We start from the raw sequence: 23,703 nt of genomic DNA on the forward strand, positions 1-23,703 counted from the left end.
CAATAATGATCCCAAGCGTGGTTAGATTTAGCCGGGATCACCTCGGCTGGGCACTGGATGACCTCAGTTGCTTCTACAAAACTCATTACAGGGAATACAGGGGATACCTTTCTGTTTCTCATCTAGTGCTTTATTTATGATATCTATGCCTTGGAGCACTTGCTGTCTTTGCAATGAAATCATATGGAAATGAGAGCTAAGCCATATTTTCTTTTCAGTGTAGTACAACTTAATGATTTGTTTGGCTTTTGGCTTTATTTTATTATTATTCTTTCTGGTATGAGATACAGCAGACTTACTGCTTTATCAAATATTTCCTAGCTACCATGACTTATTAACAAAAAAAAAAGGAAAAAGGATTTGCTAAACACTAACATTTGAAAAATAATATGTGAAACCAACTCTCTTCAGCAGCTAAGTAAATATAAATTTAAATGGAATGTCACAGGCATTAAATATCTTTTGCCATGGCTGGCATTGTGTTTCAGTAGGCTTGAGTGTCGCATATAAAACCTGCTGTTCTTGAAACATATCATGCTGTTAACAAGTTTCTGGATCACTGTAAATGTAGCTTTATTCCTAGTTCAGGTCAGAAATTACATTTCTAGCAGACGTCCAAAATAAATGCACTAGAACAAAAAAAAAAAATGTTTTCATAAGGACAAACAAGAAAAAGGGGTTTTATGTGATTGACCTCCAGAGGCCCAGAAAGTGTCACTGGATGGTAAGGAGGGAGTGGGGAGGAGAGAGAATGACTGATCACTGTATTAGGATTTACACAATGTGAACCTTTCCTTAAGACATTTACAGAGTACAGTAAAACTCACTTACCTCTCGCTCCAAGAGGCCAGTTTTCATTGTTGCTTTGTTGTTTTTTAGTTCAGTTTGTTTTCTTGCTGTGTCCTTTGGTTATTCTATTCCAGCACTTCAGGTAAAAGGTACAAAATGAATAGATAAAATAAAAAATGTAATGTCAATGATAGTGTGAGAACTCATAGCTTTGGTTACACAAATTTTTTTTTACCCCTCGTGGCCAGAGAGAAAAAGGAAGGTGAGGGGAATCTTGAGAAGTGATCAAGAGACCTTATGCTATCCAATCAGTGAAACGACTTAGGACCTGAAGGTATTTCCCTATTATAGCAATGAGTGTGACCAGTTGGGTGCAGTTATCATCTTTCAAAATGTTCTCTTTGAAAATTTTCATTATTAATGCATAGACTTTACCTGGCAAGAAGTGAGAGCAGTTTATAAAACTGAACTCCCCCTGCAGGCAGGGAAGTTTCAATTAGGGATTAGCCCAGAGGTAGGCAGCTATTTCAGCTGGAGGGCCACTTAATGAGTTTTGGTGACCTGTTGAGGGCCACATCCATCTCTCTCTCATCTCTCTGTCCCCCTCCCTCCCTCCAGAAGCCAGCCAGAGCTGTAGTTTGCCAGATACCCCAATGCTTAGCTGTAGACCCAGACAGGGATTTCTACCATGGTGGGAGGGCAGCGATGTCAGCTGTGGACACAGCTAGCAGGTTCCAGCACCCTGACACAGAACCTACTGACAGTGTCGACAGCTGATGCCACCACCACCCAGCACCATGGCAAGCTCCTGCATGAGTCCACACGTGATGCCGCCGGCAGGTTCTGGGTCAGGGCTCCAGGTAGGAGCTTCCACTGTGCCATGAGGACAGAGACATTAGCTATGGATACCATTGGCAGGTTCTGCAGTAGGGCTCCTGAGCCTGCTGGCAGCATCCACAGCTGATGCTGCCAACCGCCTGCTGCAATGGAAGCCCACACCCAGGTCCACAGCTGATACTGCTGAAAGCAGTCCCACCAATGCACCCAGCACAGCAGAAACAGCTCCGACTTCCTGGTCATCTGACACCATACGGTGGCCAGAGCTGGAGCCACCAGCCACCCATGGGTCAGATCCAATGAGTTACTGGGTGCCTGCCCACAGGCCAGATTGAATCTGTTGGTGGGCCAGATCTGGCCCATGGGCCAAGTTTTGTCCACCACTGGATTAGCCCAATATACATGACTGAATTGCCCCCATATTTGGGGATTTCCGAAATCTCATTCTGGTTTACTAAGTCCAAATATTACCTTGTAGTTCTAATATCACCACTAGGAATAATAATAGATGCTTATCAACCTTTCTGCTGAAAAAAATAGGATTCTAATGTGTCTATAGGCTTGTAGAAAATACTGCCTCAGCATTGTAATGAATATTCTGAAAAGAGAAGACCTAGCCAAGAATAATAACACTTGTAGAAATTTTTTAAAGATGTATGTGTTTGTATATATATATACGTGTGTGTGTATTATGATTGCCTGGGTCAGTTGTTTGTCATAGGGTAAATACAACATAAATGGACCAAATTTCAGGGGGTTTTTAGGAATGGCATGAAATGAATGCGAGGAGCCACAAAATTACAATAGTGAATATTAATGGATATAGACTCAGTACTTGGCTTTTTAAATTCACTCTAAGTTCTAGGGAATTAACATTTTCTTATCCTATTTATGGTCCCGATCCTGCAAACACCTGTGTCTGGGCAGTGCACCACTGATGTCTAGCACCGTTGTGTGCACACAAAGTTCTCTATATACAATTGCTTCAAGTCCACGATTCATGCTGAGAAATGTTTTAGTGTTAGGACATCCTTAGGTCTATCTTAATTCCAGTTAGGAGCCAGGTTCTTTAGTGTAAGTTAGGAAACTCTTAGGGCAACTTGGCTTTTGAATATACAAAAAACGTACTTACTTGAGAGTGTCTTGACTACTATACTGAATTAGTTACTTTAGGGGTAAACCATACGCACTCCATCTGAAACCTGGGAGACATGCAGTTACACATAAGCACATTTCAGGATGATGCAGAAGAGGAGAAAGAAAGCTACTATGTTTCAGTGCAGATAACGCCATTCTTATTTACGCCATAACTGATGTGTCAGCACCTTAGGATCCTTCAGGATAAGAGCTGCTGTAAGACTAGCCATTGTTATTAAAAGTTACGCTATTTGAGTACTTCACTGTGAGTAAAATTTCTTTAAATCTTGGGAACCCACCTAAATAAAATAAAAAGACAGTATAAATAAAATGGAAGGGCAACCCCTCTATTCTAGCCAAAAAAGGAAATGCTAAGGAAATCAGGACAGGTAAGATCTAACTATTTCACAATTAGACATTCATTTGTAAAAAGCAGCTGCTCTCTGCATTGCTTGGCTTATGTTACTCACTGAGTGCAAAACAAAAAAAAATGTGACCAACTTTTCCTTTCCAACCAAGAGGATATTATGAATGTTCACATAAGAAAGAGCTAAAGGTTCTAGCACCAGCAGCAGCTGTGCTGCTTAAAATGTCTGTAGCCGCTAGGGTTGCCTAAATAGAAATGATTTACACGTTTTACAGAGAAACCCCCTTTAGCTATCTGTAAATCTCTGCTAATGTATAAGTTAGATTTTACTGGCAACCACTATGTTAATCAAATTGAAACAAAAAGCAGGTTGGAACTGTACAGGCATGAGTCTCCCAGTTGCATTGAACAACTGCCATTCACAGCAGAGAAGCCATTGTAGTTTAATATTGTATTTCAAGATCCCTGTAGAATATTTTGAGCTAATTATCACTAGCAAGAAAGTTCCTAAGATCAGAAGGCAATGAGTTCTCAACACTGTTTCTCTTGTCACCCATTACTTCAGAGTGTATTAATATGCAAATTAACTTCGAAGTAGACAGTAGTCTTTGTATTATCAGTAGTTGACCTCCTCTTACTGCTTTTTGAAGTAAGGACAGGGAAAAATTCCCTTTTTCTTCAGAATCTTTCAGGGAATGTTTGCACATTGTGAAGAATCCTATTTAAATTGCCTTTAATCTTTTCTTGGGAGAAAGTAAATCCTTGAAGGACCTTTCATTATCTCATCCAAATCTAAGCAAATGTATGCTGCAATGACAAAGAATATGCACCTGCATTCAGGAGCCCAAGAAACAATCTCTTGTGTCCACAAAAATAAAAAAAGTATATAAAAATGAGGTGGAATAGTTGTTCATCCAGTTGTCTATGTGTATGGACAAGTCATCTATCTGAGTGAGTATAGATAGTTTTGTAGACAGTCATTACACCATCTTTTAAATTTAAGTAGGAGGGTCTCTTGTTTTATTGAAACATCCCTAAAATGCCTTGGAACAACCCATGCTGCAGAGAAGTGCCATCTTCCTTCTGGGCATGTGCAGGTGCTTACATTTCCTTTTGGGCAGTGTTACACTGCCAGCTTTACAACAAATGGCTCCCACAGATCTTTTCCCTTGTGCGCTGGTAAACCTCATGCCCCAATGGAATGTGGATTCACAGAAAGGAGGATTAATTGACTGGGAAATTGATTGATTGATTTGCTTTTCCAGCTAAATGAAAATGCCTTTTTTTTAGCTGTTTAGAAAGGTGATGCCATTAGGCACAAATATAGGTCATATTAAGCTGTACTTTGAAAATGTTTATCCATAATTCCTGGAAAAAAATACACTGAGGATATTAATATTATAGAATAGCATGTACGTATAATAAGCACACTAAGCATATGTAACAAGGGACAGAATTTGCTGCTTGGTTCAATCTTGTCTTTCCAAAATATTCCTTTTCAGAAATATTTTTATGAACCCTAAGTTTAAGCAGGCTCTGGCAGGAGGATTTAGCTTTAATCATATGGAAGAACACTTGAATAAGGGCAAAGAAACCAATGTAAACCTTTTACTTTAGCAACTGACAGCCAGTTTTTGAAAGGAACTTAACACCTAAAGACCCAGATAGGTGCCTAGTAGGATTTTCAAAAGCATGGATAGTGAAATCCAGAGGGACGTTTTAGGCACATGCACCTTAGGCAACACACCTAAAACTCAGGTGTCTGGCCCTAGCAAGATGATTAAAGGAAATGGAATTAAACCCCAGATCCCCTATGCTGTCACAGGGGAGTGCCTTTGAAAACTGATCCACAAAAACTACATGCCAAACACAGGCTTGCATAGAGACAGTCAGTAGGAAATGGTGAGCACAACGGCATGTCTGAATTACCACCCTTCTCTGTAAGTCAGGCTTGGAAGAATGCCTATTTTGTGACTCTCAAACAGCCCTTAAAATGAGAGAGCTACTAAGATGCTCAGCCCTGCCAAAAAGCCACCAGTTTGGGGCTTGCTCAGAAACAGATTAGACAATTAAGTCATTTTCCAAGTGAAACTGTAGGCACTTATAGACTCTCAGGGGTCTATGGCCCTGCTATACTGCTTGTTTGAAGCCAGCTATGCACAGCACTGCATTGCAACTTACCTATCTTCATCCATAGGTGCCTAAGCATCTTTAAAAATGTGACCTACAGCATAACATTTTCTAAGCATCTAAATGACTTAGATGTCTAAATTCCACAGAGTTTTGCCTTAGGAACCTGTGATACTTGAGACTTAGGACAATGACATCTTAGGGTAAGTTCATACTGTGTCCTATAGATGTGTCTGAGCTAGCATTAAACAGAGTAACTTGGATGCTCCTAACAGCGGAGTCTATGGCACCACAAACTTCAGCTGCTGAGACCTTGCCCAGAGCTCTTCAGACGTAGTATGCACTGCATTCCCTGCAAAGCTAACCTGTTACCACTGCTTGAACTACTTAGGTTTAAGGGGAGTACAAGTAGGTCTACAGAAGCTGCAATAGCAGCTCTAGAGTATAGGATCCTAAGATACTTCTGAAAATTTTACGCAGACTTTTTTAACCTTGCCTCTTAGAGCCATACTCCTGAACAGCAAGATGGCAATGCCTGACCTGTAGCCACAACTGTTAATGCTGCTATTCCCCTCCAGCCACATACACCCCACAACAGCTCTTAAAACTAAGCTGTGCAGCCGATAAGGTATTATACTTCATTATTTTCCAGGGTGGCTATAGTTCTGATAACCAGATGCATCTCATATTTCATTTAGCCTCTTCACCTTTGACAACAAATCAAATGCCTTTATGCACAAACAGGTCCTCATGTTTGCCTTTTGGTGTCAGTTGTTATAATTTACTGAAGACCTGAATAACTAACCTCGCAATATGAAATTTCAGATCAAGTGGGGTTTTTTCCCATACCTTTCGCAATTTTTTTATTTCTTTTTAGCATAGTGATGCTTCTTAAACTAAAATGATTCAGGAAATCAAAATGATTTAGCAGCTCTTGAGTCTTTAAAACGTAGAACTTTCAACTCTAGGTGATGAGCTAAATTAACATACCAGACCCACACACTTTCAATATTTTTCTGTTGGATTTCACTAAATAATGTAGTGTCATTAAAATAGTAAATTCAGTTTGTATCTGACACATCTGATGTGATGCTTATTATTATCACTCACTAGAAATAAAACATCTTTGCTGAAAACAGTCCTTTTGGAAATATGGGTCATATATAATTTACCAAGATGAAGGATCCTTAAAACTAACAGATTATGAATGAGTGTGCTGTTACAGCATGTCATAACTGTAAGAATTCAAAGAAATAAATCCGTATGATCCTTTATGATCCCTTCTTCAGATACTTCACATACTTGAAGGGCTGCCATAAAGAAGTGGGAAAGCACATTTTCTCTCTATTGCTACATAGAAGAGGACACAGACCAATGGCAGCAAAGTACATTTAGATTAAATATCTGGAAAAAATGTCTTCGCTGTTAGAACAGTGAGGCAATGAAATAGACTTCCTAGAGAAGTTGTGGGCTCTCCATCACTGGAAGTGCTCAAGAAGTGGTTGGAGAGCTACTGGTCAACATGATCTAGGTATTCCCCACGCTTCTGGGCTTTGCTGGTTCTTTTCCCCTGTCTGCACAAGTTTCTGCTAAATGGGTCAGGGTGTTTTTAAGTCTTCCTCAAAGTCATTGGGTGTTAGCTACAGCCAAGCCTGGGTGGGGACTGTAGGGTCAATGCTTCTGCTGGGATCCAGACTGGAGATTCCTGACTGGAGGGTTTCACCCCTCTGCTCAGTGTCTGACCTATCGCCATATTTGGGATCAGGAAGGAATTTTACCCTTCAGATTGGTCCAGACTGTGGAGGTTTTGCTTTCCACTGTAGCGGGGAGTATGGCCCTTCACCTAGGATTTCTTTAACATATATTGACAACATTTCATAGAAGCAGGACATTGGCTGCCCTGGTTCATCTGTTTTACCTCTGGCAGGTTAGAGCGTGAGGTCTGTCTTGTGTCAGGGTTGATAGTAGTCTTACGTAGAGTTTATTATGGTTTGTATGAGATAGTTTGGATAAGGATGATTCTGCCTCAGGCAAGGGGTTGGACTAAATAACCTCTGGAGGTCCCTTCCAGCCCCGCTTCACCTGTTTGATTAACCATTATGAATTAGTCAAGCACAAGGCTGTGAGGTTGGTATAGAATTTCAGTTAGATTTTCACAGAGGTATTTAGGAAAAGAGATAGAACTAAGTTAAAGTGCCAGCAATTTCATGGTGTGTTATATGTCTTGAATATAATAGTTCAGCACCTCTCAATTCATATGGTTCATTAGTTACCAACAAATCCACAGACTCATCTTTGTGTTGGAGTCCAAATGGCTCTAAATATGCACGTGCACTGCAATTATAAGTTAATCAAAATAAAATTCAACAATTTTGAAGTTAAATTGAAAATCACTAATTATATTCCTTTTATGAAAGTCTAGATTAAAGAGAGACAACTGTATGTAAATCAGATACACACAGCACAGCTGAATTATATTGTTCAACGTCTGTGCTTTCTAAATAATAGACAAGGTAACTGTACAGAATGATTCCTTTGAAGGCTTTGACAAGCATGATTTATGGCATTCTAAAACACTTTCTTTGCTTGAATATTCAGTGGAAAAGGTTTGCTTTCCCCTAATCTAATATTGCATGGAATTATATTTAAATTGTGCCTTAACTTGAAAAGTCACAGGAGGGAGGGTATAAATTACACTTTTACAAAAATATACAACAGATTTAAATTTGAAAATTACTATTTTAGCATGCAAGACAGCAAACTACAATTAATCACTGTTCTTCCTCCCATCAGACTCCACAGTGAAGTTTTGAGAAACATATACTTTAAAAGGCTCACTGGAAATCTTTTCCCAAGCTCTAAAAATCAGGAGAAAAGAGCATTCTTGGTTGCCTAAATTAGCCCTAAAGTACTATCTTTAGGAACTGAAAATTAGCTTCAATGTACCTAAAGCCACTGACTCTTAGGGTTCATTGTAGACTTAGGGGATCTCCTTCTCGAATGTATTGTTGAAGTTCCCCACAAGCACTATTATCTCTGATACAGGAGAGACAAGGAGATACAGGAAAGAGTATCTAGGTACTAAATCTCTGAGGTTCAGGATATGTATTGCACTCATTCAGTATTTCATAGAGCTCATAGGCTGGTCTGGAATTTGTTGCCTACATATCATTTCATAAACCAGACTATTCATGAGAGCATTTTAGTGATTCCTCATGAAGATCATGAAACATTTTCCAAGAGATGTGGAAGAGGCAGCTCTTATTTGTTGGAAACAGGAAATCTGTTTAATAGAAGAATCCACCTATCACAGTCTGGACTCCAATGGCCCAGGCTCTTAGGATGGTGGACTACATCCAGCTGAACAACCACATGCAGAACTAACATCCCTAGAAACATGTACTGTAATTCACATATAGCCTAAGGAGCTTCTGTCTTCCTCAACTAGAGAGAATGACTCAAAGCTAAAAAGAGGATAAAGAGATGTTCTCATGTTATTTAGGATTTTTTTCTTTATAAATAATAACAGACTCACTACCCTGATATAGAATATCCTGTAGTATGTTTTGAAAATATAGTGCAGACATATTTGCATCATTTCTGCTATGAGAGGTAATACAGGCTTCTTGCTCACTTTACGGTGATGAGCACTCAGCTGGGATAGTAAGAGGCATACAAAATTGTGAGGGGAAAAATTCTAAGGATATCAAGATAGACTAACACTAGGAAATCAGGTGCCCTAACTCTTTGTGACTCTTATTGGACTACTTAGACTTATTAAAAGATTTTTCACAATTATGTCACTATACTAATTACCTTATTACTCAATTCCAAGACAAAGGTTTTATCCTCATTTAACACAGGAAAAAAAGTTCCTTGTCTTGGAATTGAATATGATGCAGTGCCCAGGACAGTGAGGGCAGGTGGAGCAGACAGGTGCTCCAGCTCCAGCCCTGGCCTGAGAGCAGGGCCAGAACCTCAGCTGCTGCATTCCCCTCCTCCCCATGCCACCATTACCTGACACCTGCAGCCTGGACCTCTGTCCCCCTTCTTCCAGTCCCCCTCCCTGTGGCCTCTGTCCTCCCCTGCAGCCTTTGCCCCATCCCCTTCCCCTTCTTCTTCCCCTTCCCCAGTGTCTCACCAGGCAGCCCTTGTCCAACACCCCACCCTGGATGCCTGCCTTTGATCTGGTACCAGTGTGCTCCATCCCTGCTCCAGCCTGGGGCATGGAGTATAGATAGCCCCAGCCTGGCCCTATGGCAATGGTGCCAGCTCCTACTGCTACTGGGGGGTTGTCTTAAATTCAGGGTCAGGTAAATTTAACATTTTTGTGCCAGCTCTTCCAAATCCCTAGTACATCACTTGATATTATCCAGGTTTGTTAGGGCGGCTGATCTATTCAATTCAACAGTTGAATCTTTTCCTCTCTCCCACTACAGGTTCTTATTACTCATCCGCTCAAATCTACTGAATTTAACAGCCTGTGCTTTTTGTTTTCATAAGACAATGCTCATAGTTTGTGATCTGGTGGCTAAAAAAAAATCTGACTTTAGAGTTAAGTCTCTAGTGTACTTTACATGAGAACAAGATTGTATTCCAAACTCCAGGGGCATTTGTAGCTAAGGTTAACACTTCCTGCCATACATCACAGGAAATAATTTTTCCTCAATTTTGTTCATTGGATGTAGGACCAAAAACCCCAAGAAAAAATGGCACCTGATGGGTGCAAGAGGAGGAATGAAAATTTAAATTCCTGAAACAAAACAGTATAGGAAAACAATTTCCTCTCATCCTAAATGCCTACGCTTGAAAGCTTTCTAAGGACTCTATAGCCAGGTGGATCAAATTCTACATTACTGAAGCTTCAGCAGCTGTTGATATCTGGTTCCAGAAGGTGTCTGAGCCAATGTAGCATATTTTACTATTGCATTCTGGCCATAGAGGGCATCCGTAAAACTTAATACCAGGTCACCCATCAACCCTCAAACATGACAGGCTTCACCTGAAGTCATCTGTAGAAGCAATCTTCAGAAAGAATGTGCTCCAAGCAGAGATCTCAGTATTGGCTGCCTACACTGATAAGCCTAGGGGAATGTCAGATATTTCTGTCTAACTTCTCTCTCCTTCCTTTTGAGTCTTTTGTGACATGCAGTACCAGTGAAAGCTATGATGCAAAATGGGAAGTATTTTATTTGATAGGGATTTCCTTTCTGCAAGTGATTTCTTTCCAAGTTCCCTTGCCTTGAAGGTAAGTCCTTTGGGTGTTCCCATGATGGCCCCTTGAGAGTTCATTTAATTAATAAATATGTATATGGTTTGTAATTTATCCTTGATCTGCTAGCAAGAATTCACTCTTTCAGCTTTGAAAAACACTTTTCTGGAGAGGGATTGTATAAGGCATGGTCAAACTCCAGGGCCCTAGTGTGCACTCCATATGGGTTGTAGCAGAAAAAAGATTGTGAGAGTGGACCCGCACAGAAAGCAAACTTTCAGTTTGTGATGAATTTTCTATTACAGCTCTTATGGGTATTGATGCAGCAGAACTATGGCTCCCATGAGGCACCACAGCAGTATATCCAAAGTATGTAATATTTTGGTGTTCATCTGAAACCCTTTTAGTTTTCAGTGGGTCCCCCCCCCAATTAAATGTTCTTTTTTATTGAATATATGATCTTATTGAAAACCCAGTGTCCTAGTTAAAAAGTTTTTTGACCAGCCATGATTTCTGTCCTAATTCCGTCAAGTGGACATTGGCCTGGTTTCAGGGTCTGTTGTGAATGTGAACTGGGGCTGTACTGGAGAGTGTGAACACAGAGGCTGTGAAGTAGAGCGTGTAAAGTGGCATGCAAGCAATACACAAATCTGATGGTTCAAAATCAAACATGGCAGGGGGAAGAGGGTAAAGAAACAGCTGCTCCTGCATATGGGCTGAAATAAATATTGCAAAACTGCTAGGTTGCAGCCCTGTGGCCTATCTGAAAGTTGTCATTGTAAAGTCCAGCCTACCTGTATTAGTAAATCCCCACATAGTCTAACTGCTTTGGTTGTGCAGGCACAGGGGCAGGGATGAGCGTGGATGAGTGTGTTATTTAATACACTTAAACTTCAGAAATAAATATGAGAAATAGTACAAAATGCCCTAGGCCTATAAAGTATATTGGATATCAGTAGTATCTTTATGCAGATTGATTATAATATCAGTACTGTAATATCAGTAGGTATATGTAGTATCAGTAATGTCACATGTATGATTAATTGTGTATTTCAAGGGTTTTTAGCAACAACCAAAGTGAAACTGCAGCTCTCTTGGAATTGTGGTGTAGCTCTCAATTTATTTTTTGGATAGTGGTAACAGGACCCAGATGCCAAGCTTTGGAAGATATTCCAGTAGCAGCAGCTGGCTTCTTGGCAGCCTCCTCAGGCAGTTTTGTTCATGGTTTGGAGTTGCCTCTGGGTTTGTCTGTCATGTGAGTAAGCAGCCGATGAACTGCCTTATCTGCTTAGATGCCATTTCCTTTAGATGGCATTGACACACCTTTGATATTAAGAAAGATATGCTTTTTATTTTTTTTCTTTTGTAGCAAGTCTGGCACTGATACAATTGTGGAGCTTTAAAAGTCCACCTGTCCTGCAGGGAATTTCCTAACCTGCCTGGTGATTATCAGTTAGTGATACTGAATACAATACTGATATTTTACAAAATAGACACTTCATTCCTGCAGGATGTATTGATCCATGCTGTCTGAAGTCTGTGCCTGTTAGCATACTCTGCCATAAAAAGTTGTTTTCTTTTGGAATAGCACCATATGTTTGCTGTTGGAAGCTGCTACCGTAGTTAAGCTCTGTATCCCTACCCACATTTACCATGCTTCTCCAGCAGGTGTTCTTTACAAACTCCTGTTTTTTCAGCACCTTTATTTAAAAATGCATTTTTAATTTGTGCTCATGTATCTGGTCCCCAAATTTAAAAAAAATAATTAAAAAATTAAAGCTAAGATGTGCATATTAAACGGCACCATATGTTACAGCAAAATGGGTATATAAATACCCATATGGGAAATGTTTCCTCTGTGCCCCTTACATGACTTTGACATCAGTGCATACATTGCCGTAGGAAAATATGCATGGGAACATTTTAGTACAGCTTTAAGCAAGGCTTCACTTTTCATGCCTACAGCTTTATCCCAATGCAAATAGCTACCAGGGAAGAGATTGCATCTTCAGTTATTAGCTGGCACAATTAAGGTCACTTGACTATCTAAGTTTACTTCCGAGTGCAGTTAGACCCTTAGGGATCCTTATGATGTTGATCATGCCTACATTTAACTGCAGGTGAAAATTGGTGCCCATAGTTATTTGCCCCAGAAATTTCTGGGCACAAAAACCAAAGCCAGATTGTTAAATCCCTAACCTCAGCCATGAAATGAGTGGTTCTGAGGACTAGATGAGAACCTCAGGCATTCAGATTCTTTTTCAGAACCTTCACTGAACTATTTGAAGGTTTTTATATGCTCTCCCTTCTCCTTTAGACCTAATCTCATTTGCAGCCATCCATTTGTCCTTTTCATCCCTTTCATCCAGCTAGCAAGGAGACAAATATTATTTTCCTTTCCATCAGCAGAGCTTTACAGTCCATATATCAGCCACGGTTCCAGTTTTCACTGCCTTTCTTCCAATCAGTGGAGTGATTTCTGGGAGATTTGGGAAGAACACAGGATCCCAGCACTGCTTGAAGACTCAAAAGTGCAAAATGACACCTCAGCTGCAGGAGCTCTCATTACACTAAAAGAACAGAGGAAGATGTAAGGGTGGAAAGGAAAAAGAAAACTCAGTGAAAGGAATGAAAAATTGGATCAGGTGGTGACCATCTTGTTTTTGGACCACACTTTGGTTAGGGATAGTCAGGATTGCTGAGTAGGAAGAAAACAGAAGAATTAGTGAGAAGAAAGATGTTTATAGGAAAGGTTTCCTTTCTCTGTTGAACAGTTAGCAAAAACCAAGTAATTTTGATTTTTTTATGTGAACTTATCTAGACTTTAATGAAGGTCTGGACTGATCTATGCTAAAAGGCTACCCTTTCATTTGACATAATTATAGCTGATCCAGCTCATCCCTTTTCTTCTTCTGCCACACTAGCTATAAACTTAACTTGAATATAGATCTCATTTGTGCAGAAATTTTTTTTCTAGTGACTAAGAATTCTTTGCATATTCTCTACATGCAAATGACCTACTAGAACATGGTGCCTACACATGTGGACAGCAACCTACTGATCTAACAGACCCAGAAGCAACTATAATGCTCCAGAGTCGACTGCCCAAAGGGCTTAGTAATTGTTTAGGTTTCTCCATAACCTGTCTTTTAGGCTACATGGCAGCTTCCCTTCTCACAGAAGCAGGATTTAAAACCCTCCCACAAATGCAGCGTAGAGATCTTTGGCAGACAAGGTTCTTTGGTTAAAATGTGATATCTTTTATTAGACCAACTAAATAGTTGGAAAAAATTTTCCTTGCAAGCTTTCTGGCTTTCAAGCACAAACACCCTTTGTCAGGCATAGGGAGAGTCTGCTGGTGTTATGTGTTCTCCATGGTGGAACAGAAGCCAATACGCAGAATGCACAAGATCCACAAACAAAGGAACCCAGGCAGACCTTTAATATCCAGCCATGGAACCCTAACTGAGGAAATATTAGTTTCATGGAAACCGTCCTAAAGCTTCTTGTCACCCAAAGTGCGAGTTTTGCTCAAGACACAACAAGCTTTCTACAAAAACTTAAAAACATAGACCACCTGCTCAGCAACACCCTCCTAGCCACCATGGATGTTACCAGTTTATATAGTTACATCCCATACCAGAATGGCATACAAGCCTGCCTTACAAATCTACAAGAGCAAGCTTACAACTTAGAATACAGACCTAAAGATATTACTGAACATATATACTTCATCCTTATACACAACAACTTCACTTTCAATAACCAACACTTCCTTCAGACCATAGGCACAGCTATGGGCACCAAAACGGCCCCACAATATGCCAAACTTTTTATGAGCTACCTGGAAGAATTTCTCAAAAACTGCACCATCAAACCCTTGCTTATACCTAAGATATATAGATGCCATCCTCATCATTTGGACCAAAAATCTGCAGTCTTTGATTAAATTTGTGATGGAAATCAATAATCATCACCCCTCCATCAGACTATCTCTTGAATATTCCAGCCCCAACATTTCCTTTTTAGACACTATGATTAATATCCAGAATGATAAATATACAAACCACCATATATGAGAAACCCATGGACCAACATACATATCTACCCAGAACCAGCAATCACCCTAAACACACCAAGAAAGCTGTAATATATAGCCAAACCCTGCAATACCACCAAATCTGCACTGAGGAGAATACCTGTGATCATCACCTCACAAATATCAAAAGGGCTTTCACCCAACAGGGACATGCCTCCAAAGAGAGAGATTGCACTGTTGAAAGAGCCACTCAGATAGCATGTGAAGAATTGCTGCAGTACAAAAAGAAAATCCCCATGAATAGCATGTCATTAGTTATGACATACCATCCATCCCTGAAACTTATACTGTATAGAAAATCCTCAAACAGTTGCAACCCATACTAGAAGAAGACCCCATTCTTAAAGACATCTTCCCAGAACTACCCATCCTATCTTTTAAACAAGCCTTGAACCTCGCCAGCCTCATCACCAGAAGCAAACTTCTTATGACCCAAAGTACATCAAATGGATCCAGACCAGGCCAGGACAATACATTTAAAATCTGCCAACACATCTCCAACAGTCCCACAATAACCACACCCCACAACAGAACCATCACCATTCCTGGATCTTATACCTGCATCTCTAAATGTAATATATCTCATCCAGTGCACTAAATGCCCTGATAGAAAATATGCAGGAGAAACCAAACAACTGCATACTGGAATGAATGCATACTGAAAATCTATCAAAGACAAAAATACCCAATTACCTGTGGGTGCACATTTCTCACAAGACAACCACTCTCTGTCTAATCTCTCAGTTCTAATCCTCAAAGGGAATTTACCAAATACCTTTCATAGACAAGCTATGAACTTCACTTCATAAATCTACTGGATACAAAAAATCATGGACTAAATAAAGACATTGGATTTATGGTACATTATAACCTACCTGCCATCTTATAACCACAGGTAACCTCTCTACATTTTACCAGCTGCATTTTTTCACCAGGTCAACATTCCCCTTTCCTCTGCCAACCTACCTGTCACAACCATTGTCTCCCATCGTCTCTGATCCTCACTGCTACACATTTGCATTTTCACAGACCTGTGTTTTGCATATTGGCTTCTATTCCACCATGGAGAACACATAACACCAGCAGACTCTCCCTATGCCTGAAGATGGGGGTTTGTGCCTGAAAGCTTGCAAGGAACAATTTTTCAAACTATTTCATTGGTCTAATAAAATATATCACATTTACCCAAAGAACCTTGTCTGTCTGTCCTTAGACCAACATGACTACAACCAACAATGCTGTAGAGATTTTACCCACATTGCATGCTGCAGGATGGTTTTTCATACAGATACCTGAAGACATATATCCAATGTTTAAAGGTTGTGATTTTTGCCAAGAACTAGTGTAGTATCAATATTTTTTTTTCTAAATGAAAGCACCAGAATCTAAAATCAAAGGATGCTGCAAGTTAGATGTGAAGAATGAAAAAGACAACTGGGTCTGAAATGAGACCTAGTCTAAAGGAGAAGGGGAAGGTTAAAAACCTCAAATGGGGGTTTCCTCACACTGCAGGAATCTTTGCTGCAAAGCAAATTAAAGAGGGAAAAACTGAGAAAGTTAAAGTCTATCTTATCCAGGTATTTCAAATCCAGAATCCTGCAGTAATACAAGGGAGCTAAATCTCCCTAACTTTGAATGAAGCAGGGTTAAAGCTGGAGCAGTTGAGACACTTGTCTCACTACAGGATGGTGCAGAAGAAACAGTTGCATCCTAACAGCTCCTATCAGTTTCCTTTGACATTTATACGATAGTTACTCCGTACAATTGTTTCTCCATCCCCTAAATGAACTAGGCACCTGAGTCTCATTGATGTTCAGTCAGATAGGCACTTAACTTGTATAGGCATTTTGAGATGTCATTTGGTATGCTTAGATACATAGATGCTTTGTAAACATAGCCTGTTGTGCCTAGCCCACCTTGCTCTGGTTTAGAGAAGTGGAACCTGAAAGCATAACTATTCATATAAATAATCATTAAACAATTCAGTTGGTCTGCACTAGCACACAAGGTATTCATTATACCACATAGCTAGATGACTAGATAACATAGTGATTGATACCTAAATAGAGTAAAATAGCACATGTAACCTGAGAAGATAATGGGTTCCTAAATTGGCCTTAAGATAGAAATGGGCTTCCTCTTGTTCCATCCCTTGTGGATTCAGCTTTATGAAACATCTGCTTGTGGTCAGAGCTCTGAATCGGTGCATTCCCTGGTCAGGATTCTTTCCCAGCTGTCACAGCCATTTTTCAGACTATGCTGTGTTTTATGCTATTATTCTCCTATCTGAGCGTGCTTTCTACCATTCTGATTTAACCTAGAGATAACTCTAGCCCCTTATTTCGAGCAGAGCTGGGAAATTCATTGGGGATCAGAATCTTTGAAGCCCCTTTACATGTGTAGGTAAAGGAGCTATTAGATCTTATGTGTGATCCATACAGTTGCACCTCCTGCCATGCCAGACTAAATTCAATTGCACCTTATTGCTGGTGCAGGGAGAGCCTGATCCTGGGCTCTCCCTCCATTGGCAAGTATCAGGCTTCCATGGCTGGGAACACCCTTTGCTGAGCGGGCTTCTAACTGCAGGGGCCACCTGCAGCCGGGACTGAGTCGCCACAGCTGACAGGGTGTCTCGGTCCTGGCTGTGCATGAGATGCAGCCAGGACCCAGAGCCCTATCACCTGCAGGGTCTCTCAGTCCTGGCTACAGATGAAGCACAACTAGGACCAAGAGCCCTGTGTGGGTCTGGGGATTTCGTGCACCACTGAGCCTTTAGGATCATGGCAGCTGCAATCCCCTGGGTGCAGGGGTTTCATGCTAGGTGCACCCCCATCACTGCAAGTCCTGTCAGCTGACAGGGCTCCCAGCTACAGGGAAACTTTGCTATATGTTGAAATTAAAGCTTGATAGCAGCTACCTATAATGTTAGTACACATTTCTGAGGTCTACCTATAGGTGGTTGGAGCTTTTTAATGTGTGATAACTACTTTGCGCATGCAGCTGGTCTCAAGGTAATTGCATAATTAACCAGGTCATTGTGCAATAGCTGTAATGTGTAAAGGGGACCTAAATTAAAAGGAGCATACAAATGTAACTCTTTATGCACTGAAAGTATTTTTTAACCATTAGAGCAGGCCAGTTCCCAGAGTCGGTGGCGGGGTTCTAATGGAGAGGACAGTCAAGTCAAGGCTTCTCATAGAGACAGTCCTATCCTGCCTCCTGCTGGCTGGTAGCTTTATTTTTTGTTCTGGCATGCATGGGAGCCCCTCATTTGAGAGTTTTGCTTCATGACTCATTGCAGAAAGCAACATGGGGAGAAAATTCACAGAAGAGGAACATAGGCAATTTATATATATAAATAAATCCAAGTTCCTTGAAGCATCTGCTTTATGATGAAGGAGGAGGGAGCTGGGAATGTTACACATGGGCAGAAAAGGAGGCTCGGGCATCTTTCAATACTTCTGAGAGGGTCTCAGGGGTCAAGGGAGTTTCGAGAAAAAAAAATTCCCCACTTTCCCTAAAGTTAAATAGTCTTAAGGTTTACCGACTTAATCTGTTTACAGAGAAGGAAGGATTAAATGCCTGGTGTGGCTTTGAGGGTTCATCCATCCATCCATTTCATTCATTGAGGTAACTATGACTTAATCTCACTTACTATAATTTTGTATGTAGATATTTGCATCTTAATAGTTTGGGATGGGGAATTTTTTTTGTTTTGTTTCTATAGTGCCTGGCACAATGGTTTGTATTTCCTGAAGCATCAAATTTCCAACAATATTCTAGCCTTGCCACAATGGAATTCTAGTCACTGATTTAGGTACTGGGTACTATAGTAGGAAAAATAATAGCTAAAAACTTGTTGCTGAGCCAGTATTAGACCTGTGCAAAGTGGCTAGTATTCACTTCAGATTTGGATTTGGCTGATTCGGGGGATAGTGATTCGATTCGGTAATTCAAATCACTATCCCGAATTGATATGGCCATATCTGATTTGGAGATTTGGCTGCTGCCAAAGCAGCTAAGTCTCCAAATCACACAGGTCCCATCTCCCACCCACTCTCAATGGCTGCCCTGCCTGCCCTACCTCTTGGTTCTTTGGGGAAAAAAAGCCCCTATTCACCGGCTGCTGCCAAGCAGGGTGGGGTGATCCTTGTTGTCCCATGCCACATGGGGGGCCCTGCCATGACCCCCCCATCCCTGCCTGCTCTCCCAGCCCCCGCATGGCTGCCCCGCCCACCCCAGCTCCCAATCCTTTAAAAAAAAAAAAAGCCTTTACTCACTGGCTCCTGCCCAGTGTGGGGGTAATCCCTACTGCCCCATGCTGCATGGGGGGGGCTCTTCCATGAGCCCCCAGAAGCCCTGAGGCTGCTGTAGCAGCCAGTGAGTCTGGAGGGTTTGGGGGTTTTTTTAAGGGCCGGAAGCTGGGGCGTGTGGGGCAGCCATGGGGGAGGGTTGGGATAGCAGGTGGGGGTTGGTGGAGTGCTCAGGGGGGCTAGAGGAGAAGACAAGGGATGGGGCCTAGCGGGGGTCCCCCCATGGTCCCCTCCCCCACCCCCTACTTGCCAGCATGGAGACGGGGTCCAGCTCCCTGCTGCAGCCAGTGGGGACTGCCCAAATCACCAAAGCTCTCCAAATCTTTTCCAAATCTATTCAGATGTTCAAATCGATTTGGACCTTTTAATTGTCCCCCGATTCGATTCAGATTCAAAGATTCAGCCACTGAATCGGGCTGAATCTCCTCCAAATCAAATCAGCACCCAAAGCTTTGTACAGCCCTAGCTAGTACATTGCATCATTCCAGCTGCAAAATCTGCTGTCTGAACTGAAATATATACCAAGATTTTTTTTCTTTAATATAAGGACAGTGATTGTTCTACTAGCAATATGTTTTCATAATGGATCCCAGATTTTACAAGGATATGCAGATAATAATAAAAAAGCAACAACCCTCATCCCATGTTTTCTTACTTATTCTGAATGTTTTAGATGGGGAAAGTAAAACTAACCTAATACTGATCTTCTACTGTTCTTTTGCAGACAGATGTACACAGTTTTTTGCCCTGTATAAACTATGCATAGTATTCATCCAAAGCCAAAAGGCTTATGATTTACTGCACACTAGGCTGGGCCCCACCAAAGTCAACAGCATTTCAAGTCATGGTTAGCCACAACACTGCACATAGTTCACCCAGAATCTCCCTGTCATGCCCCCTCTCAGCCTGGTGCACACGATTAGTGTGGTCCCGCACTCCGTGGTGACCCCACAGCTCAGCACTGCTTGGTATGTATGTATATTCAAGATACCCCCCACAAAGGAAACATCTACTAATCAGCCCCCACTCGTGTCTGGGACTGGGTGTTTTTTGTCAGAAGTCCTAGGATGCTCCAAAAAAGTATGTGCAGATGAGATGCAATTTAACTTGGTCTGGCTTCACCTCATAGAGCCATCTCTGTCTCTCCCCAAAAAATCAGCTATGTGACAATTTGGTTAACATGGTCCCTGCAGAGGGCAGACATCCCATGGGCTCTTTAAGTAACCCTGAATTGTAATGTTGGCTAGATTCATTCCTGAGGGAAGGGGGTAACCCTTTGCCTATGTGACTGGCAACACATACCTGGGTGAGGGGCTTAGGCTCCCTATTGTTCTGAGCAATGCCAGTCTCCCTGGCAACAAGTGATGCATTTCAAATTGGTTGACTAGCAGCCAACAGGTGCTGGCCTCCATTGGACCAGGTGAATGAGGTCATAAGTTAATGACTGCCCAGGGGGAGGAGCAGTAGCCATAATGAAAAAATACAGAGAGAGAAGCTGGACTATCTAAAACTTGCTTTCTCTCTTGAAACTCATGATCAATGAACTGCCTGTCTCCAGAGGAAATCTCCACCTACCTCTGGATGATACTCGTGAGGAAGCTACTTGAGATCTAACTCAATATATAGCTTGCAGTAACTCAGATGCATGAACAAAGGCTACCCAGCCACCCTGTTTGCTCTATGGGATTTTTGTGATATTGCTGTACCCTGTACCCTATTCCAAACCTACTCCTTGTAGCCAATAAAGTTCTCCTTTGTACTTAGCGTGGGAGACTTTTTGAGAGAAGGACTAAATTATCCCTTGGGGTCCCCTTGGTTCAGCTGACTAAGGGAAACCACTATTTGTGCTTCAGACTGTGAGATGCACCCCAAGTTCTTGAAGTGGGCTGAGTACCCTCAAGGACTACTAAGCCTGTGTTTCCCAGGGGGCACAGAGCCAGGATCGATCCAGACCCTGGGTGGTGACACTGTTACCCCAAAGCTAGCGGGTGTGCTCCAGGAAGGGGGTCGGCCAGATGTGAGGTGCCCCCAGGGAGGCACTTAGAGCCTGGAAGGTGGTTGGGCACAGTGAGGTGGGTGGCTCAGCGCAGGAGCACCCGCTACTGGCCTGCCATGGTAGAGGGAGAGACCTCATCTTGTATTCAAGTAAGTATAGTATTGTTCTTGTCCATTTCATATATGAGATGTTGTAAACTGCAGGGAAAATATATATATGCATCTGCAAGAGAAGGATTTTATGTAATTAAGCAGTTATTTTTTACCTGAAAATGCCAACCTCCCAGGTCAGTTTTTACTGGACAGTGGGAATATACACAAATGTTTCTGGTGCACTATATTGAAAATATGGATTAGCTACTGTATCAAATAAGTTATTGGCTCAGCTTTTCATAAGTTGAGAACTCTGTAATGAAACGTGCTGCATCAAATGAATAATTCGCAAATAATGAATAAAATGATGCAATGTATCAGCATGCAAAGTAATTTGTTACATCACCTAATCCATATTTGATTACATTGTGAAAGAGAAAAAAAAAGAAAATGTGAAAGATTTAAAAGTTATGTTTTGAAAAGGAATGTTAGGGATTTATTTTACTATTGGAAGTACTAAAGCCTGGCACAATAACAATGTAGGGCAACTTGTAAATGCACCCTGAGAAACTCTGGCTGGCTGCCCCTTGCCCTAGTAAGTGCCTTTGCTGAAGAGACTGCCTGCTGTGCTACTTGAAATTGCGGGTTGCACTGGGTTTCTCCAGTGTAGTGATCACTGGGTATATAAATACAGGCATCAAATGAATTAAAGTAACTAATAATAACCTTATTTGCGGAGCATTAGGCTATCTGTTCACTGACAATCATCTCCAAGTTCCCAACTCCCTCAGTCTCCTTTTAGGGAGCCTCTCTAAATTTTACCTGCTATCACTGCACCCAACTAGAAGTAAAGCCACTCTCTCAGTGTGTCTATACAAGATGCTACAGCACTGTAGCAATGGGCTACAGTGCCATAGCATCCATTAGCAAAAACTGTGATGCCACCACTACGTTGTCATAGCAGTCCACTCCCTCATAATAGTGCATTGCTATAACCATGCACAGCTGGCATGGAGCAATACAGAGTGTTACTGCACCATCTTTTAGTACTTCCAAAAGGAAGTACTAAATGACAGTGCAGTAACAAAGGTGCTGTATGGCCACATGTAGACATGCCTACTTAGAAGCAGAACTGGGAGCTAGGTCCTTGCATCAGGGCCATGGAGAACCAGGGAAAGTAAGACACCATAAGGCTTGGGTCTTACAGTCAGTAGGAGTCCAAGCTCCCACTTTGCTGTAGAAGCCAAGCCTAGTCTAGCTTCAGAGGACTTTCTCAGAGACCAGACAAGGTTGCAGTGGTGCTAAGCAAACACCACGTGCAGGGCATTCTGTGACAATATGCTTTTAAACTATCACTGATGCCCTGAGTTAGCTCCACAGAAACAAAGAACAATGAAAATCCAAATTAAATAATCCATTTTCATGTTTTCACATATAGTTTTAATTGCAGTGTGCATTTCATCACTGTGCTTTCTTTATATTACTGGATGTTATCCTGGCTCAGTAACAGCACAAGCAAACTTCAATCGTTTTAATTATTTGGGATATCAAAGGGAAACAGTCATTACTTTCTGATTCAGTTTCCATAAATAGTGAATTAGACATAAGGGACCATTCATAAAAAATAAAGCACCCCGGACCAAATTCCATCTGTGGTATAACTTCACGGATGTTAGTGAAGCTACACTCAAAATGAATTAAAGCCTCAGATCCCCTTGGTGAGTGAGGTGGTATATCTTTCAATTCTTTTTAAAACATTGCCACTTAAAGGCTTACTGTCTGTGTGGTGTTGAGCACTCTATGCTCCCACTGATTTCAGTGGACCAGGAACCATTTGAGAAGCTGCACATTAGTATAAGCCATAGTACTATATGCACAGGTGGACTAATTTTAGGACTGGTGTGTTATCCCCTAAAGTAAATGTTGGGACCTATTTTCATTTTAGTTTTTATTTTCTGTTTTATTTTGCACTTCTAAGAGACCAGTCATTGTGCTATTTAGCTACCTATGGGATGTGACAGCCAGCCTGTATGTGTACTGCTGCAGGTATGCACAAGATGTGCACATTCCCTGTCATGAAACAGCACAAAGAGTTGCTTGTCTTTTTATGGGTTTTATTTCTGAATCCCCACAACATGTAGTTAGTTGACAAGTAGATTGTCTGGCTGTCAACTAATTGCATGTACAGGACATTGGGAACAGAACTCAGACTTCCTGAGGAGAAAGTCTGTATATATGCTAACTAGCTGTGGTGTAAACCCCATGATCATGTGCAGTGAAGATAGGGACAGACCCATGAAACAAATATTTGGCTATCTATTCCACGGAGGGTAAATGGCTCCTGGCTGAAAGCTTTGATGTAGGAAGTATTTAGTAAAGCACTAAAATATCGTTAATGGAGCTGGTTTGAAATGTTTATTGAAAAGAATCTTTTATTTTTGTAGGAAAAGGTCTTTTACACAACTTTTAATAGGAACTTTCAAAATAAGGCTAAGGAAAACAAAAAATGATTCTGTTGTAAATCAAAATTTTAATTTTACTTTGAATTAAAATTTTCATTTTATTTTGGCTATCAGAAATCAAAAAATAATCCCAGATGTCTGGTTTTTGTTTTTGTTACAGCTTTGAAAAATTACACCTAGAAAAATAGAAAAGGAAAAGGCAGAGGAAAATAATTTTGAATGTTTGTTCATTTTCATAGTTTCATAGTTTCATAGATTTAGGGTCAGAA

General features: G+C 41.1%; 1 protein-coding gene and 1 long non-coding RNA gene across 30 annotated transcripts in view; both read left to right on the forward strand.

The window, feature by feature from the left end:
• NRXN1 (neurexin 1) overlaps positions 1 to 23,703 on the forward strand; it is a 1,443,145-nt gene that overhangs the window by 825,342 nt on the left and 594,100 nt on the right. The gene's annotated exons all lie outside the window — the stretch shown is intronic.
• The window catches only part of LOC109296743, a 26,303-nt gene continuing 6,265 nt past the window's right edge, over positions 3,666 to 23,703 (forward strand). The window contains exons 1-2 of the long non-coding RNA XR_002097039.1: positions 3,666 to 3,678; positions 21,838 to 21,926. This is a non-coding gene — a long non-coding RNA (uncharacterized LOC109296743). The remainder of the gene's footprint in view (positions 3,679 to 21,837; positions 21,927 to 23,703) is intronic.

Source organism: Gavialis gangeticus, unplaced genomic scaffold (genome assembly GCF_001723915.1).
Source record: "Gavialis gangeticus isolate Ggan-Ray unplaced genomic scaffold, GavGan_comp1, whole genome shotgun sequence".
NCBI lineage: Eukaryota > Metazoa > Chordata > Crocodylia > Gavialidae > Gavialis > Gavialis gangeticus.